At 33.9% G+C, this 21149-nt stretch overlaps 1 non-coding gene across 1 annotated transcript; it reads left to right on the forward strand.

The window, feature by feature from the left end:
- The first annotated feature begins 670 nt into the window (after window positions 1-670).
- Window positions 671-789, forward strand: LOC120584310 (5S ribosomal RNA). Its single transcript, XR_005648007.1, has one exon. It is a non-coding gene; the product is annotated as a 5S ribosomal RNA (ribosomal RNA).
- Window positions 790-21149: the final 20360 nt, after the last annotated feature.

Here is a 21149-nt window from a genome sequence, read left to right on the forward strand (position 1 = left end):
TGTGACTTTTCTTAGTCTTTGCTGTACTCTGGATCATTCAAGAACACTTCTCCTTTTATAAGGGGAGCTACTGTCCAATTCTCTAGGGTTTCAGCTCTTTATGCATAAATCCCAAGTAGGGTACTCATAGATATTTTTTCCCTCCAAAATAATGTCTTTTGAACTTTATGCTCCAAGGAATAATGAAGAAAAATTGACTCATATTCGTCTTCATTTTATGGGACAAATTTATTTTGTCATGGATAAATTTACTTAACCAAGGACTTGGGTAACTAATTTTTCTAAACCAGAGGTTAGCAAACTTTTTCTATAAAGGACCGGCTAGTAGATATTTTTGGCAGCATGGGCCATATTGTCTCTGTCACGATTACTCAATTCTACTACTACTTTACCCTGCCAATGAACCACACAGTCATAAATGAATGACTATGGCTGTATAACAACAAAAATTTATTTAAAAAATAATGTTTTTAATTGTGGTGTACCAAATTTGACCCATGGACATAGTTTTCTAACCCCTGTTCTAAACTAACTATTAACATATAGGAAGGCACACTGGCATAGGAAAAAGGGCATGGTTATTGAAATCAAACCAACATGTGTTCAAATCCTGGCTCTGGCAATTTACACAATTTGGGATCAATCATAATATTTTTTTAAATCTGTGTCAATCTACAGCCATGCCACCCTGAACAAGCCCGATCCCGTCTGATCTCGGAAGCTAAGCAGGGTTGGGCCTGGTTAGTACTTGGATGAGAGATCACCTAGGAAAACCAGGTTCTGTAGTCATAATAAATAAATAAATAAATAAATAAATAAATAAAAATAAAAAATAAGGGATTGTAAGCTAACAAGGTCCTTGCAATCTGTGAGGTCAACCAAAGTTTGCCTCGCCTAAAAATAAATAAATAAATATTTCATCATCTATTAAAAGGAGGTTATATCTCCCACTTTGAATATGTTCTGTTACTATTAAATGAAATAAAGAATATGTGTAATAAGTTTAAACAAAAAAGTATAATGATGAAAATATAAATGATAAAAATAACATTTCTATTTTTGTGAATAATAACCATTATTATTTCCACTTGTTAATCGTGCCTCAGACTCATTTCCATGTTTGACCTAGGATGGTATATACCTATATAAACAAGATAATTTTAAGCTATGCTAATGGAATATAACACAATAAATGTGAGACTTTAACTATTTATTTGAGCAGTAATCATCGATTAATAATTTGAGCACAACAAAACAGTTTCATTATATAATCTATGATAGCTTTTATTCTGCAAACCCAGACTTGTAGGTTTTTACAAATTTCATCTTGAAAATCTGCCTTAATTAGTACGATAGATGACATCTAACATAATTTTGCCACATTTCTGTTATAATTATTCATTGAAATAATCTTCATAGTGAAAATATTTATTTTTAAATTATGTTTGATTTACATATACTTATAATAATTTTAAACTTACATTTGGTTATTCTGACTAAATACAAATGTCACAATTTTACCATCTTATCATTTCCAAATTTCCACTAGAACAGTAATAGAAGCTACCGTTAATAAAATTCATTCATTCTGTCTCAGCACCTAAGCCAAATAGTATCAGGAATAAAAGTTCCTTATATTTTATTACAAACATACAGTTTAAGTCACTTTCACTGAATGCTTTTTTTTTTCTCAGATAAAGTCTTTCAATTCCATGTTAGAAAAAATATATAAATGTGTAGAAGGTACATATAGGAATACAGGGAAATATATATTAGGGATATGTGAACTAATTTTTTTTTTTTTTTTTTTTTACTATCTGTTATGTCCAGGATATTGAGAGAAAATTCATGGTATTTCTATATTTCTGATATCAGCTTTGGTTCCAAAGTACCTTTTTAAGAATGTTTATAGAGCAAACAGCCTCCTCGGAAGATAAAGATGATATCTCCCTCCAAGGAAGAGGACAGATACGTTTCTTGATTATTAAAATAAAGACAGTGTTGCCCTCTGGAACAAAGATTAGGAAGGTTTGCTAACAGTGCCTTATGAGACTGGGAATCTCCTAAAACCTGGATTCCTCATCTATGACACAAACCCATCATATGTGCAGCATCTCTACTTGGATTCACTTCTTCATCAACTCCTGTGGGTCTTAGGGGTAAGGGAAGTAATGTGAACTTAAAGCTAATTGCATCAATAATAAAGTCCTTTGTCTCTGATCCAGGAGTACTGTGTCTTCTAGCATCTATGAAACTGTAGCAGGCTAACTTGTTCGTACAAAAGCAGGATAAAATCTGAGAACTTTTAATGTTCTCAATATTAAGCACATTACAATCTTTCTTTATTGCCTTTTCATTTTTTTTTATCAAATCCTAAGTATTGTGAGTATTACATTGTTCGGTGCTATATTTCGATATTTCTTTAAATGCTTTGCATTTGTTTAGTTGTCCAGTTAAGTTACATGGAATTTGTTCTATATGGCTATCTTTTAAACATTTTTAGGTTGGCTTTGGAGCAGCTGTTAGCCTAGTGCTAATTTATTACCTTCAAAAGATTCTACCCAATACACATTACAAGATCTTCTCTGGCTGGTGGCAACTTTATTTCTAGCTCTGTGAGCACTGGCAATTGTTCAGTCTACTGTTAACCAGTGTTTGTTTGTTTGTTTGTTTGTTTTTAACCTTGTCTTGGAATTTTTCTAAAGCATATGCAGATTAATACTCAGAAAAAGACAAAGAGGATCCCTCTACATACCACCTCTATATATCTCTCTGCACAGCTACCATCTTTCTGGTCCTCTACTCGTAAATGCTAACTGTCACATTCCCAAATTCTATTCTGTCTCTTCGATTCAAGGAAACTATTGGATTATATTTTGGTTTCCCTTCCTGCTCTGTGACCTGGAAATTGCTTCCAGTTAATACAGAATTGCAACAATTGTAAGGCTTGGTTTTTTTTGTTTGTTTCCTTTCTGTCAGGGATCATGGTCCTGTACTATCTGTTATTCAATGCTCAAAGTGTCATAACTAGGCTCAAATACAAGACAGATATTTTTGAGAGCCAGAAACAAATAACACCTAACTGGCTGGTGGGGCTGAAGCAGCAGGTGTGCTACACTGTAAATCTAGAGATAGGCAATGTCTCAAGTTTGGCCCTGGTGTGGTAATCAACATTGATATTTACTCCAAAAGAGACAGACTGGAATCAAGCTCATAACCTGATGATGCTAGGAGGTGGAGAGGTACATAACTGGGCCAGTATACTCATTAAAAAAGGCTAATCCAACTATTTTCAATCTGCTGAATGTAACTATGACAAACAGAAAGCTATAGGTAAAAAGATGGCCAAAATAAAACCACATGACCAAAAACTGAGCTAAGAAAATTCTCTGCTCTTAGAGATTAGCTCAAGACTCAGATTATATGAATTGTTTGCCAAAGTGTTGGATTGAGGCAACTACAAAACTCAGTAATTCAAAAAAAGGAAAAAAAGAAAAAGTTCATTGCCAAGAAAGGCAGCAATCAAACATCAACATCAAAATAGCTGTGCATGCCAGAAGAAATTTGACTTTGTGGAACAATCTAGCAAAGACTTTACCATAAATATTTTGGATATTCAATTCGATAAATGAAAGCTTATAAATTATGAAAGAAAATGAAACAAATTGTAAAATAGGAAGAAATGAAACAAGGAATATAGAAAAAAGATAGTGTTGAAGTTAGAAAATAGAATCATTAAAATGAAAAGCTCAACTTAAAAATAAAACATAGACATGATAATAAAAAATCTAAAAAGCAAAAATAGAACTGAAGAAATCATTTAAAACAGCATAGAAACATAAATGTCATAAAAGTAATTAAGAAACAAATGGATATCTAATAGATTTTACAAAAAAAATGAAGGAATAATGGGCAATAGTTGAGAATTTTGCACAAATGTATATGTGATTAGCAGATAAAAATATATTCTCAGTATCAAGCAGAGTAAATAAATAAGTACAAGTCCTTTGTAGTCACATTGTAATGAAACTACAAATTATTAAAGATGTATAACAAATATTATAAACTACCAAAGAGAAAGTTTGTTCTAAAAATAATATAGCAATCAATATTATAAGAAAAAAAAACCTTTTCATCTGTTGTTAGAAGCAATAAAGCTATAAAGTAATAACTTCAAATTGCCAAGAGGAAAACCTATCAGTGTAAAATTTTATACTTGGATAACATATTTAAAAGCAGGAGCAAAATTATGACACTAATAGACTTTCATGAAAAGAATAATTAAATATGAGATTCTGCTGTAAGGCAAGAGACCTCAGAAAATTTACAGGAACAAAGTTTTTATATCCAGTAGCAACAAAAACCTTCTTAAAGTTCTTGCTTAGTGTCACCTATTCAAATGAAGCCTAAACTGATAAAATACCAAATTGAAACTATGGCTTATTTCTGGAGATGAAGAGAAAAGGTATTAGAAAAGTTTATGGTCGGGGGTGGAGGGACTTCAACTGTATCTGTAATACTGTGTTATCAAAAAAAAAAAAAAAAAGACAAAAACAAGAGAAAAATTGGAAAACCAAAAACAGAGGCCAGTAATGAAAACATTATTAAATTTTGATAGAGCTTGGTTAGTTTTATTATTCTCTTTATTTTCTTGTATGCATCTAAAAATATCTTAATCTACAAAAATTTTAAAAAGACAGTAGAAAAAACATAAAAGCAACAGTTGGTATTTTCTACACATTTTTGAAATAATAATAGTCAGTATATGAGCTCTATAAAGAAGGTATCAGTGAGCAGAAAATGTTTTATGCTCTAACTCCTCCATCAAATAACAGCACATACCTAACATAACCTTCCAGTAAGGCCAATGCCTGTCCCACTCCCTATATCAGAATCCGTCCAAGAAACAGATGTTGATTCTCATATTTTGAGTTTGTATAATAATTTCCAGTGAGTAGTGACAAAATAAGGCTGCAGGCCACCAGACATTAGAGAATAGAGAATGACACAGCGAACCAGCAAGGAGTATAAGGATTTCTGTGACTTTACATAGTTCCACATTGATATGGACTTTCTTTAGACTTTGGCACCAGTCAGACTTGAGTATTGTTGTAGAAAAATGATAATTTACACAATCACAGTAGGATAAAGAATTGTTTGGGGGCATTGTGAAGACAGCTAAACAGAAAGGTCATTTGATGGAGATCCTTGCATTCCATGCTGAGGATTTTAGACTTGTACATTTTATTTGAGCAAATTAGGCTTACTATAAGCATGCATACTATTGTTAAAGAACAAAGCTGAAGTTATTACAACCATGCTAGAATATTTAATGGTAACTCTAGAAGTAAATCACAAGGCTGGAAAACCAATGAAAGAAATAAAATAGCAGTTAAATGGTAAATGAGTAGACGTTTTACATCGTTAGTTTTCTAACTAAAAATTTTATTTCTTTTTTTGTTCAATTACAGTTGACATTCACTGTTATTTTATATTAGTTTCAGGTGTAGTGGTTAGACATTTATATAAATTATAAAATAATTCCCCTGATTAGTATCCACTTGACATTATGCAGTTATTACAATATTATTGACTATATTCCCATGCTGTACTTCACATCCCCATGACTATTTCTTAACTACAAATTTGTACTTCTTAACCCCTTAGCCTTTTTCACCCAGCCCCTCCAAACTTTCCACCTATCTGGAAATCATCAGTTTATTCTTTGTATTTATAAGTCCGTTTCGTTTTTTTCTATTCATTTATTTTGTTCTTTAGAGTCTACATATAAGTGAGATCAAATGGTATTTGTATTTCTCTGTCTGACATATTTCACTTAGCATAATGTTCTCTAGGTCCATTTATGTTGTTGCAAATGGTAAGATTTCATTCTTATTATGACCAAGTGATATTCCATTGTATATATGTACCACAACTTCTTTATCCAGGAATCTATTGATGTGCACTTAGGTTGCTTCTATATCTTGGCTATTGTAAATAACACTGCAATGAACATAGGGATGCATTTATCTTTTCAAATTAGTGTTTTGGATTTCTTCTGATAAATATCCAAAAGTGGAATTGCTAGGTCATAAGGTAGATCTACTTTTAATTTTTTGAGGAACCTCTATACTATTTTCCATAGTGGCTGCATCAATTTGCAATCCTACCAACAGTGCATGAGGGTTCCCTTTTCTCCACATTCTCACCAACACTTGTTGTTTGTTGATTTATTGATGATAACCATTCTGACAGGTGCAAGGTGGTATCTCAACATGGTTTTAACTTGCATTTCTTTGATGATTAGTGACATTGACAATGTTTATTCAGGTCCTCTGCCCATTTTTTAACAGAATTTTTTTTTTTGGTATTGAGTTGTATGAGTTCTTTATAAATTTGGATATTAACCTCGTATCGGATGTATCATTGGCAAATATCTTCTCTCATTCAGTAGGTTGTCTTATTGTCATGTTGATGGTTTCCTTTGCTGTGCATAAATTTGTAGCTTGATGCAGTCCCATTTGTTTATTTTTTCTCTTGTTTCTCTTGCCCGAGGAGGTATATCAGAAAAAAAAATTACTAATAGCAATGTCAGAGAGTTTACTGCCTCTGTTTTCTTTTAGGAGTTTTATGGTTGGTTTCAGGTCTGACATTTAAGCCTTTAATCTGTTTTGAGTTTATGAATGTATAGGGTGTAAGAAAGTGGTCCAGTTTCACTTTATTTTGGCATATATCTGTCCAGTTTTCCCAACACCATCGATTGAATAGACTGTCTTTACCCCATTGTATATTTTTGTCTCATTTGTCATAGAGTAATTGATCATATAGGCATGGGTTTATTTCTGAGCTTGCTATTCTGTTCCATTAGTCTACGTATCTTTTTTTATGCCAGTACTGTGCTGTTTTGATTGCTGTAGGCTTTTAATATAGTTTGATATCAGGTAGCATGATACCTCCAACTTTATTCTTCTTTCTCAATATTGCTGTGGCTATTTGGGGCCTTTGTGGTTCCGTATAAATTTTAGGATTATTTATTCTAATTCTGTGAAAAATGCCATCAGTATTTTGATAGGTATTCCATTGAATCTATAGATTGCTTTGAGTAGTTCAGACATTTTAACGATGATAGAAAATCTTACTTCCTTATTGAATATAAGCAGGGAAAGAAACAAAAGGATGCAAATAAATTCGTCTTTAAATCCATCCACTGTACAAGATCCTTATGTGTTCCCTAGTTGTGCATGAAATCTAAGTGAGGGAAGAATTAGAGGGCAGAGATGAATAGCTTAAAATTGTTCCTAGTCACTCTGCTTTTAAGTCATCTGAGAATTCCTTTAGAATATACATCATTTTGCCATCCCACAAGTACTAGCAAGGGCTCTACTTCAGTCACTGATGATATTGTAACAAATGCTTAAAAATTACATAATCAGCAAAAGAGTTGACCCATTTAAACTAACTTGGTACACTATTATAATATTTTAAAAATCAATGCCATCTAATATGAATTTTATAATAATATTTCTTCCAAGATTATACTTCATGAGTTCCATAATAAATAGAGCTATGAAATATTCAGATGTTTCTTTCTGCAGGAGAACAAATCTTCAGAATTTGGCATCTAGACTAGCACTATTCAATAGACTTTTCTGTGATGATGAAAATATTTATTCTGAATTTTCCAGTATGGTAGCCACTAGACACATGGGACAGTTGTGCACATGAAATACGAGTAGTATAACAAAAAAAATCATAACTTCTAATTTTTATTCAAATAATAAAAGTAAATAGTCACATATTGCTACAGGCTAGTGTATTGGACAGCACAGACTATTAATATCCAATTCAGCTTTGACTGAATATAATTAGAAATCAACAAAGATAAATTAAAATGTAAAAACTAATTGGTAGAACTGAATCATCAGACAAGACAAAGAAATAAAAAGAACTCAAGTAGGGAAGAAACAAGTAAAATTGTCACTATTCACTGATGATGTAATCTTATATATGGAAAATCCCAAGAGTCAATCAAAAAAAAATGTTGTAATTAATCAATGATTTCAGAAAAGTGGCAGATCACAAAATTAGCTTACAGATATCAATGGTATCCTTTTACACTAATGAGCAACCATCGGAAAAATAAATAAAGGAAACTATCCAATTCACAATGACATCAAAATCAATAAAATACATAGAAATAAATTTAACCAAAGAAGTCAGAGATCTGTACAATGAAAACTATAAAACTTTGCTGAAAGAAATCAAAAGCAACTCAAACAAATCAAAAGACATTTTGTGTTCATGGATCAGAAGAACTATTAGTGTTAAAATGGCCAGACTACCCAAAGCCATCTACAGATTTGATGCAAACCTCATCAAAATACCAAAAGGCATTCTTCACAGAAATACCTCACAGAAACTATACTACAAAGTCATAGTAATAAAACACAGTATGGTTCTGGCACACACACACACAAAATAGACACATAGACCAATGGAACATAATAGAGAGCATAAAATTAAATCTTGGCATAAATGATCTACCAATATTCAACAAGCGAGCCAAGTACACACAACGAATAAAGGATAGTCTCTTCAACAAATGGTGCTGCGAAAACTGCAGAAATACATGCAGAACAATAAAATTGAACCCCTTTCTCACAACACTCACAAATTAATTTGAAATAAGTCAAAGATTTAAACTTAAAATACGATAGAACTCCTGGAAGAAAACAAAGAGAAGAAGCTCATTGATACTGTTCTTGGCAATGACTTTTTGGACATTACACTAAAAACACAAACAACAAAAGCAAAATTCCACAAATAAGACTAAATCAAGCTTAAAAGCTTATGCACAGGAAAAGAAACAATTAACAAAATGAAAAGTCAGCCTAAAGAATGGGAGAAAATTTTTTCAAACCAAATATTGAACAAGGGTTTAATATTCAAAATATAAAAGAAGAAACAAAACTTAATAACAAAAGGAAAAAAGCCTAACAATATGATTAAAAAATGAGCAGAAGAACTAGACATATTTCCAGAGAAGACATCAAAATGATCAACATGCACATGAGAAGATGTTCAACATCACTAATCATCAGGCAGATGAAAATAAAAATCACAATGAGGTATCAACTCATTCTCTTTAGAATGGCTATTATCAAGAAGACAAGAGACAACAGGCACTGGCAAGGGTGTGGTGAAAAGGAAACCATTATATACCATTGGTGGGAATGTAAATTACTCCAACAACTATGGAAAACAATACGGAGGTTCCCCAAAAAATTAAAAATAGACCTACCACTATTCCACTTCTGGAAATACATCCATAGGAAATGAGAACAGGAATTCGATGCTATATATGTGCCCCTATGTTTATTGCAACACTATTCACAATAGCCAAGATATGGAAAGAACCCAAATGTCCATCAAAGAATAAATGGATAAAAAATATATGAGATTATATATACATAATATATATGTGTGTATATATATGTATGTATGTGTGTGTATATATACACACACATACACACACACAAGTATTATTCATCCATGGGAAAGAAGGGTATCCTGTCATTTGCAACAACATGGATAGACCTAGAGCACATTATGTTAAGCAAAATAATCAGACAGATAAAGACAAGTACTTTTTGATATCACTTATATGTGGAAACTAAAAATTATCAAACATGTAAAAAAAAAAGAGAGTAAAACAGTGACTACCAGGGGATGGAGGGTGGGAAGATAAGGGTACGAACTTGTAACAAGTACTAAAATAACAATGAAGGGTACAAACTTGTAACAAGTAAGGGTACAAACTTGTAACAAGTACTAAAATAACAATGAAGATTTAATATACAGCTTATTGAACATAGACAATAATATCGTACTATAAATATGTGATAAGTATCATTACGATGGCCACCATATTATAATATATAAATATATCAAAGCAACATGATGTACACCTTAAATTTATACAATGTTACATGTCAAATTTATCCAACTAAAAAAAAAAAGACTTATAGAACTATTCTTTCCTTATTTTCTTAGGTGTTCTTTTACACTGACCTGATGACCATTCACCTACTTTTATGTGGACTTCCCATTACTACTCAAAACTTTTTCTGTGAAACCCATAAGATCAATTAAGCTGAAAATCTTTTCTTCCATCACATCCCTAGTGAAATTTCAAAAGTTTGAAATGGGTCCCGGTAATGTGAAAAACCCAATGAGGACTCATAAAGCCATGTGTTTTGCTGTGGTAATTCCCACATGCTCCAGTTACAGGGCGATGACTCAGAAAACTAAGTCCTTTGATGGAGTGTGGTCTTGCACTTAGAGGAGGGCTATTCAGGCCAGGATTAAAATTCATGTGGTAATGAGAACTCAGATGCTAACTTTCCCAATTCCCATTACATGCTGTTCCCCTCTTTTCTAAAACATTCTCTTCACAACTTTTCTTTTCCCTTGGAAATAATTTCTTTGCTGGAGCCAAATTTCTAATTGCTCTACATGTTTAACACATTACTCCATTTCAAAGTACTCTGAGAGAGTGAGAAGTTAAAGGCTAGAAATCAAGAGCAAAGTAGAAAATCTAAATTAAATGATCTGTTCAAACCCAATAGGCTTACATACCTTTCTTTCAAAGCTTTGTAGACTATTTCCTTTGAATCCAAAGCTCAACAAATATCACACACCTAGCCCTGCCACTCTCTCAATATCTGGGTAGAAGTAATTCATAACAAATTTACAAATTACTATAATAAGTAGATAAAATATCATTTTAAGTACTATGGTTTTTCATCAGTTTTAATTACTTCTTGTTATCTCATGAATCACACGAACTTTAAGATTAGAAGATAGATATTTGCACTTGAGTATTAGTCTATTTAGGAAAAGAAAAAAAAAGCCATCATATTTATTTTTTTGGTTTAATAAATTGGCATTCTTCAAGCACTGCCTAACATTATCAGAGGTCATAGGAAAATATCAGTGATAAGCAAAAGAAAACAAAGAAAAAGAACAGAGTAAGTGACTTTTACATAAGATTTAGTTCAACACAAATTTTTGCTCCTTTAATTCAGCTATGCTCTCAATTCTTTTATGCAAATAGTTTCATTTGATTTCTTACAGTAAATCTAGGATTTGAAAATAATCAGAAAGAGCAGTGTGCAATTTAAGGTCCTGACAACAAGTATAGAAATGTTGTTTTATGCTTGAGGGAACCGTGCATATATACCCATCTGCTGTGTTGGTGATTCCCATGAAGCCTGTCAAAGCATGCATGCATGAAAAAGCAGGGAAAAGAAGAGGGAGACATACAGCCATGGAATAGGTATTCAGGAAACCACAGCATCCACTTTGGACATTATTCAGTTTGATAATTAGGCCCATGTGGTATATTTTAGGTCCACCTACTAAACCCAAATCCCAAAAGAAGGATGACATTGAGAATTTTTATTGTTATTATGTCACTTCATTTCATGCAGCTTGAGTTAAGAAGATAATTTAAAGAACCTCGTGCTGCATTTGCACTGCCTTTATGTGACACAATCAAAATAACATAAAAATAAAATATTAAAGGCAACTTACAGTATTTTACCAAAGTAGTCTATAATATGATGAGTTCATGCTATCTATAAATTTATTCCCAAAGTATCACAAAATTTATCCTTGCTTGCTTATTCATATAAGAATAAAACTATGTTTACGATGCCCTAAACACCCAGAGTTTGACATTTAAGTAAAAGGCAAAACAGTAGATAGGACAAATTCGATATATAGAGAGAGCCCCCTCAAAAAGTAAAAAATAAAAATTCTGAATTCCTAATCACATCTGTCCCCAGGAGCACTGAATAAGAGATTTTGGACTTGTACTAACTATGCAGGCCATACAGTGAGTTATTCCTGGAACTAGATACCAAGGAAGGAAATAAATTATTCATAAGTTATGTAAGTGCATAATCTGCCCCTAAAGAGTGACTTTTAAATGTGAGAGTCACACTTTATTCCAGAGGGCAATCATTATATTTTTGAGAGAATTATATTTCACATGTACAGAAATTACATATTTGGAAGTTAATCACTAGAACCTATAACTGGAAATTATTCTTACATGGAAAATGGAGCTCTACTCATAACACCACTGTTAGAGTTAGCATACCATCATAAGAGCATGTCATTCTTACTACCTGCATATTTAGTAGTAGACATTAATTTATCTTTAAATAATAACTCAGGATTCTTGTAGTAGTCATCTTTGAGTTTAAACATGAATTGAATGAAGCTGGGTGTTTGCAATAGCTTATTGGAGAATATGATATTAGGAGAAAGCCTGATTTAATAATTAGTTTGGCAGTAGAGCTGGAAAAAAATTCAATAAATTATATATTATAAATACACAGAATATAGAACATATTGTAACTACTGTAAAACATTGTTTTCCAAGTCAAGGTAATGAATATATTCATACAAATGCATGAAGAGTTTAACAAATTCTGATTTGTGACACAATTTGGGCAGTGAAGTTAGAGAAGAATACTATTGTGCCAGATTAGGGCAGATTCAATGATAGGAATTCAACACATTGTAATCTTGTCCTAAGCATTTAGAAAGACCAAAAATTTCTTAACTTCCTTTCCAAGAAGACTGAGTCAGGGTCTGAGTTCTGGCCCACAGGATGATGGATGAAGTGAAGTAAACCATTTCTAGTTCTGGCAATTGAAAATCTCTTGAATAATCTTACAATTTCCTCTTATCCTACTATGGTAACTTTGGAGTCCATGTGTCCCAGATGGCCTGGCTGCAAGATAGCAAAGGGCCAGCCAACCTTTATTAGACTTTATAGGAGTGAGAAATACATTTTTGTTTTACAAAGGCATTAGTGTTCAGGCTTTTTTCTCTACCACATAAGCAAGTCTATTCTACATAATTCAAAGAATTTCTCAAAATGCCTTTGAATGTTTTTAATACCCATTCAAGCTTCTATTGCAACAATGAAACTTTGGCTTCAGTTATGAGCAAATCATGAATATCCAAGCTTTTTCATGTATAATGGCTTTTCATTTAGTTCTTTAGGTACAAGCTAGTTGTACAAAGAAGCTTATATTGGCCTTGGAGAGTTTACCTAACAGCTTTCAAACAAGGCTAGGTTGAAAGAACAATGCTTGTTCGTTGATCAAATATGTTTTAAGATGGAATTTTGGAGAGAACCAGCCAAGGAATTTTCCAGTTGCTTAAATTGCCTCTTCATAGAAAAACACAGAAGTCATAGCTGCTATATGAATTTGCATCTCAATGCCCACCGAAACCCACCTGTGAGGACATAAAAGTCAAAGATGAACGTTTCACTGCTCTTTGTAAATATTTTTTGCTCATTTTTATCACAAAGTTGATCCTGTCCAGCAACTATGGGATAATTTCATATTAGTTTTGGTTTTTTCCCCCTACTATAATTGAGTTGTAGGACCTTCACCAAATAGAACCCATAGTGCCTATGGGCCAGCGGCATTGCCATGTAAATCATTTTCAAAGGCACTTCTAAAAGTATGATTTTAAAACTACACAACTATTAGAAGCACGTTCTCAAGAACTGTCTAAATTTTTTTTTCAGCTACAACCAAATGCTAAAACGGTATCACTCGCAATCCAGTTATTTAAATACCGACTAGAGTAATCTAAGGGCAGCTCCAAATAAGCTTCTCTGCTGATCAAAGAATTATGTTAGCTAAGGGAAGTATATATGCAGGTATATATGCCAGGTAGTTTTGTTTACATAATAATGGATTTTGTTTATTTTAATTCCTATAGTTAACAGTCGGGAATACTTAGGATAAGTTCAGAGTTCATTTTTTACCTTGCTTCTCAACTGCTTAATATTGCCTGACTCAACTCATTCATGGGAAAAGCTCTGAGAGAGAATTATTAAAACTATGTTTATAAAGTAGCACACCTGCTTTCAATCATCTCTCTATTCATAATTCACTGTGCAAATTTAGAAAATTCACCTATTTTTTCCATTCAGTCACTTGGTAGATAAAATGGTTTATTTGAAATCTAAAGTTATATAACTATAGATCATTGAGTATTTTCTATTTTTGTTAGGAGTAAAAAAAGAAAGGGTTTAATCTTCAGCATGAAACAATCAAGGTTAAATTTATTGAAAATAGCATTTGTGAATTGAGATGTAGACTGTAAAGAAAACTTTGAAATCTCATTTCAATTATTTTTAAAGAAGAAGAAACAGCTGTCTCTAGACTTGTTTAGGTGTAATCTTGCTAAATTAGAAGAATATTCAAGACACCTTCCCATTCTGATTTCATAATTCTAAAAAGCAAATTGATTTTTTTTCCTTTTCTTAAACTTTGTAGTACTATATTTTAAAATCAGCTGAGTCCCACCAGCACTACACTGGAGGCTTTGGGTTTAGCCTCCATTTTTTATACCAACTGTTGGATGACATGACCAAGACACCCCCACCCCACCCCGCCCGCTTTGGTTCTCATTTTTACCTTGAAAGTTAAGAAAACTGACCAAGATGGCCTTAAGTCTTCCCTCAGCTTTACCAAACTTTAGACAGGATTCCTCCTGCCTCTAATTTCCTTCACCTTCCTCTCACCCTAGCCTTGAGAGAACCCAAATGGCCTAGCCTCAGAGGTCTCTTTCTCCCTTTTCTTAAAGAATTTACTTTAGAAAATTTGTAATTGGAAATTCTTTCTCTTCCCCTTTGAGAGGTAAATCTTTTTAAAAGTCTCTTGCCTGTTTACATCCCAGGAATGTCTTCTCAAGGGAGTCATCCTGGGAGTCATCCCTTTGAGTCATCCCTTTGAGCCCATATCTCTTTCCATTTCTATGGAAGAGTAAGAGCCAAACTTGTTGGGAGCCTTGTTCCAAGTTATAAAACTACCTCCTGTCAACAAAGATATGAGAAAGTTTATTTTTCTTTTGAATAAAGCCAATCAGCAAACATTAAAATTCTCCTGCCCTTTGTTTTAGCAAATTTGAATTCAGACTACATTTTGGTCCCTCTTCTCTATTGTGATAGCCTTGAATAAAGTCATTTTTGCCTGTTTGTCATTGACCAGTGCAATATTTGCCTTAACAGGGTTTACTAGATAGTCTCCAAGGCCCTTTTGCCAATTTTGAAATTTTGAAGGACCTTTTGGTTTGAGTAGAATTCAAAGAAAGTGGTAGCCATTTTTCAGAAAAGAATATGGATGAGACTACAAAATTATAAAAGTTCATCTGTCTACTTACATTCACTAGCACTCACCAGCAGACTAGACAATATCCCCCACTGGTCTAACTTTTTTTTTAAAAATCTACTCTTGACACTGTGTAATACTACAACATCCCTTCAAGATGAAAGCCAAAGTTTGTTATCATCACTGGCACTACTTTTTTTCTTCTATCATACTGTGTGTTTCAGCATCATTAAGAGAGAGTTCACAGATATGAGCAATTTAAGTTTATATTTAAAAGTACAGATCACATCATAAGAATATAGATTCATAAATAGTGAATTAGCTGCTTTCTTTAACACTTTTTCTTCAGTTAAGAAGAAATGCAGGTGACTACTATATTATTCACAGTATTTCCCTCCTTCAAAATTCACTGCTGTGACTTTATTAATATTTTGTTTCAGTTTTTAATACTACCATTATATATTGTAACTATTTCCTGAGTTAATGAGTAAATGAATGAATAAATAAATGAATGACAAATTTTGAGACCATTTTCTATTATGACATCTTTCTGTGGTGGTATGTGCCAATAGAAATATCTGATACTCTTAGTAAGTATACACCTTGCATATTTTTTAATTGTTATAAATATGGAAGTTTGTTTTTTAACTACTGATATGGTCTAAAATTTTGATAATATACTATTCTTAAATATTAGTCATCATATTAATAATCTTTTACATTTTTAGATAAAAACATTAAAATCTAGAATAATATTAAACTCATAATCCTTACAAATAAACAAAAAAAATCTTGCATGAAAACATCAAATAGCAAATCTTCCCCATCATCAATTACCTCACAGTTTTAATATTATTTAACAACACGTCTTACCTTACAAGAAGTGCTATCCTTGGGCAAGGAACTCTGCAGTTTTGTTCAGTGGTTATTCCAAGATTAGAAACTGCACTAGATAGCTTTGTGACAGTGTAATATATGATTCACGATGGAGAACATAATACAGAAAGATTTCAGGAAACTTAATTGACTAGAACTGCAGATGACTTACTATGGTGTTTATTACAGTCCCCCAAAAGGCACAGTTTACAGCTGCCTGAATATTCACAATGCAATAATATAACTGCTGTAAGGTATGTGTTGGATGCCAAATGGTCTGAAGCACTGCTTGAAGAGTACCTAGGCAAAAATCAATATCTTCTTAAGCTTGCCTTGTCTCCCTTGCCTGTCTGGCACAGTTAACATAACTCTCAGAACAGGAATGATATGAGGGAATGTGCGGTGGGAAATAAAAGGAATTCAGCATTCTCATAGTTGATCTATTCCTCTGCTCTCTCTAGGAGCAGGGGGAAAAAAAAAAAGAGGGAAGCAAACATTCTGTTAGCTAGGAAGAGAAAAGTTTTTATGTACTTAAAAGATAGCCAAAGCAACTTAACGAAAAATTTAAAATATTGAAATTACATCAAAATAACAACTGCTTTTTTTTTTACTTTTTTTGTTTAAATCACAATCTGAAAGCAAAACACAGAATAAATGTATGATCCTGGACATGAACAGAAATGGCAAGTCAAGAAAATAAATATATGAGATGAATAGTGGGAGAGTTATAGTAATGTTAAACAGCTAGTCAGACATGAGTGACAAAGGGAGCAAAGGAATAGGGGCCCAGCCTAGAGACCACCCAAAGAACACATCAATGGTAGTAGAATTCTGGGTACACACATGCGCACTAGGCAGAGTTATATAGCAGCCAAATGTCGATCAAAATGACCTCACTTGCCAATCACCTAAGAATGTCTTTGGAATCAACCATCACGGCCCAAATAGAATGCAGACATTCCCACTTCTGGGTCCTTTTTGCCCTCTTGTGGTTGTTATAGCTGTTATTACGTGCTCTGTCGCAGCTCTCATTGCTGAAACCATGTACCTCGTTGGGGCATGCTTTGTCTTTACAAAATATACTTTTAATAAATCTCACTGACCTGTGATTCTTCACTGCGTCAATGAGAAAGAACCAAGGAAAAATGCGCTGCCATTATCCCTGTCCCTCCCCACTGCCACTGGGGCAGCGCCAAACTCCACTCAACCCCAACAGTAACAGCAAGTTATTCAAACTTTCATCTACGGGATTTTGCTACTGGATTATTTCACTATTTATTAGTAAATGGTTTAATGATTATAAAATTAAAACTTTTAAATCTCTGGCCTCCCAAACTGAGGTATTTTCTATTACTGTGAATTATCTGAAGGAAAATCTTTTCCTCAGTCATTAGGAATTCTAATGCAACTTGATTTCTCATATGCCAGATGAACAGAAACTTGAGTATTGTCTGTTTAAATATTTTAACTCCATAAATTACCTTAATATCTGGAATAGCTCACTCCATCCAAGAGTGAGCAGCTCAAGTCGGAGTTTCCTATGACTTCAGCATTGCTGTCTGTATATAACCTAATCCCTAAGGTACTTTCCCAGGGGCTCTACATTTCTTAGAACATTCAAGATACTCAAGGAGGATCCTGAAAACATAACTCGAAATTATCATACTCTAAAATACTACACTGAATTGTCATGACATAACATGGTGAAATAATCTCCATTTCTCACCCTGATCTTGTGCCATAATTTTAAACTAACACTCCTCTGAACATTAGAAATATCATGGTAGTGCCTACAAGTGGCCATGGAGGTAACATCTGGAATAAGTGGGAAAGATCCTGGGCAAAGAAAACTGTTTCGCTCATCTATTTTATGTATTGAGCTTTTGAATACTACTTTAAAATATGGTGTTCTACATTTTAAAAAAGTAGCTGGAAACACATTCTGTTGTATATTGGGGGGGAATGTAAATGCATTTTATTGATAACAGACACTGGTAATTGTGCTATAAATTGCACTTTCACTCTCTAAATACCAATATTTACTTAATTGCAATCCTGAATAAATTATCAGTTGTTCAGAGGAGAAAAAAATGGCGTAGATGATAGAGGCTCTGTTCATCCCTCTGGCGACCAAATCAAAGTTGTAATGGAAACAAGTAGCGGCAGCAAAGGAAAATCACCTGGGATCTAGATGAACAAGCCATACAATTGGGAAGAAATCCAAGAAAGCACCTTGCAACGGAAGAAGATAGGATGGGGTGAGGACATGGGGCTGCTCAGTCCCGAGCAGCTGAGTGAGACGGAGGCTGTGGCAGCGGCAGTGGCAAGCGCCTCTTAAAGAGGCCACGTCCAAGAGTGGATTTTCACAGTGACAACCTGCTCTCTCTGAGCACCAGTGCCCAATCAGCTGCTCAAAGGGGGCACGAGAGACTTACAGGGAGAGATTGTCGGAGTGAAGGTCAAAGTGAGACTCGTGCCTGCAGCATCCATTGTTCCTTGTTGAGCCCTCCCCCCTCCCAGTGCACAAACACAGCGCCGCCATTGCTGTGACGTCATCAAACTAGATAACAGAGGTCATTCCAGAGTATTCCTGAAACCCCTGCCTCCCCAACCCAGGCCCCACCCAAGCCACATCCAGGTGTATCCTCAGTGAGTCAGATGCACCTTGCTGAGCAGCACCTAGACTCACACTGGAGGCAGCTCCATTTCTGATGTGACCTTTTGAGGCAACTATAAGCACAGCATCTGTGGATTGCTTGCTGAATCTTTACAGACCCCGGAGGGGTAGAGGCTTGGGCTAAGTTTGGCCTGCAGCTGAACTCCTCTCAGGACTGTGCCACTGGACACCTATTTCACAAATCCACACTAATAAGACCAGGAGACTTAGGAGCTTTGCTTAGTACATAGAAGCAGACACAGAAAGGCAGCCAAAATGGGAAGACAAAGGCGCAGAAACCATATGACAGAACAGAACAGAGATCTAGATATAATGGAGTCAAGTAATCTAACAGGTGCAGAGTTCAAAATACTAGTTATGAAGATGCTCAATAAACTTTTGGGAAAAGTAGAAAAATCCAACAAAGAGATAAAAATGGAGATAGAGATTATAAGAGGGAACCACTCTGAAATGGAGAACACATTATCTGAGAAGTATATTAAATGGAATAAACAAAGTGAATAAAGAAGATCACATGCTCTATCTAAAGGACAGGAAAGCCAATCAGGACACTCAAACAGAAATGCAAGAAAAAAGAGGCCAAGAATGTAAAGATGATTTAAGGAGGATATGGGACACTATTAAGGCTTCAAATATTCGTCTGATCAGTGTAACTGAAGAAAATCAAGATGCTAAATATCTGTTTGAAGAAATAATGATGGAAAACTTCTCTAACCTGGTGAAGGAAATGGACATAGAATTCCAGGAAGCTCAGAGGATTCCAAAAATCAGGGATCCAAAGAGGCCCACACCAAGAGACATCATAATTAAAATGCCAAAGGTTAAATACAAAGAAAAAATCCTAAGAGCAGCAAGAGAAAAACAAATAATTACATATAAGGGAACACCCATACGACTGGCAGCGGATTTCTCGAGAGACCACACAGGACAGAAGGGCTTGGCAAAAAATATTCGAAAGAATGAAGACCTATTATCTACAACCAAGAATAATTTATCCAGCAAAGCTATCATTTAGAGTTGAAAGACAGATACAGAGCTTCCCAGACAAAAATAAACTGAAGGAATTTATCACCACCAAGCCAGAATTACAGGTAATGTTGGAGGGACTTCTTTAAGAAGAAAAAAGTTGTATCAAAAACAGGAATAAAGAATGGTAACAACTACATTCCTGTCAATAAGTACCTTAAATGGAAAAGAATTAAGTGCTCTTACCAAGGGATGAAGTGGCTAAAAGGATAAGAAAATAAGACACCCACATATGAAAAGAAAGAGAATGAAAAAAGATATTGCTGTGATGAAGCTAGAAGGTATTTAAATCAGACAGAGAAAGATAAACACTATATGATTTCTCTTATATGCGGAAGCTAAGGAATAAAAAGAACAAACTAATCAAAAACAGACTCAAACATAGTGGACAATTTGGTGACGGACAGAGGGGAAAGAGTTTTGGGCGGCTGGGTGAATGGGGTGAAGGGTTAAAGAAGTACAAGTTAGTAGCTGACGGATGGTCACGGGGATGAGGAGCACGGCATAGGGAATGCAATTAGCATTAACACAATGGCTAGGTGAAGGGTCAGGGGAGAAGGGAGCAATTGGGGAGATCATTTTACTAACTATATAGATGTCTAACCAATGTACTGTATACTTGAAACTAATTTTAAAACATAATAAATAAATAAATAAATAAATAAATAAATAAATAAATAAATAAATAAAATTCATCAGGAAATATAGAATAAAAAAAATTATCAGTTCTAGAAAATTTTTTTAAATGGAGTTCACATTAACAGAGAGAATCAAGATGGTTTCTCATCTAAGTTTTAAATGTGCTGAGGACATGCTGCTGCAAATATTTAAAAAATATATATTTAAATTCTAGCTGGTTAATTAATAGCATAAATGAGAGAAAACTTATTGGTATGCTGTTAATGAAATATTTCTCTTGGAATAAAAACAATGGTACATTAATGTAAATAAACATTAAAGTAAAAAAAAAGTCTCTCAAGTATTCAGAAAAATATTTCATTAAGAATCGTGCTATAGATAAGAACAGGTGGTAGTAATTAAATTTCCCATCTGCAGACTGTAAAATCATCTACAGGTTGGCTTTCACAAGTATTATAGCCAATATGTGGAAACCTATCCATTCACAAATTATGCCAGATGGACCCTGACCAAATTCAGAAAGCCACATAGGATGAGTGTTCTTTCTGATGTTTTCTCAAGTTTAAAGCAGATGACCATGCCATTTGTACAGCAAAGTAGGAAATGTGAACAGTATGTGAGAAGAATTCATTTAGTAAATTGAGGAGGGGCCAGTTAACGACGTCAGAGCTCCTTTAAACTCCAGATCCTAAACACCAAAATCCTCAGCAAATGTGGCCCATTCA

Source organism: Pteropus medius, unplaced genomic scaffold, assembly GCF_902729225.1.
Source record: "Pteropus medius unplaced genomic scaffold, Ma_sr-lr_union100, whole genome shotgun sequence".
Classification (NCBI taxonomy): Eukaryota; Metazoa; Chordata; class Mammalia; order Chiroptera; family Pteropodidae; genus Pteropus; species Pteropus medius.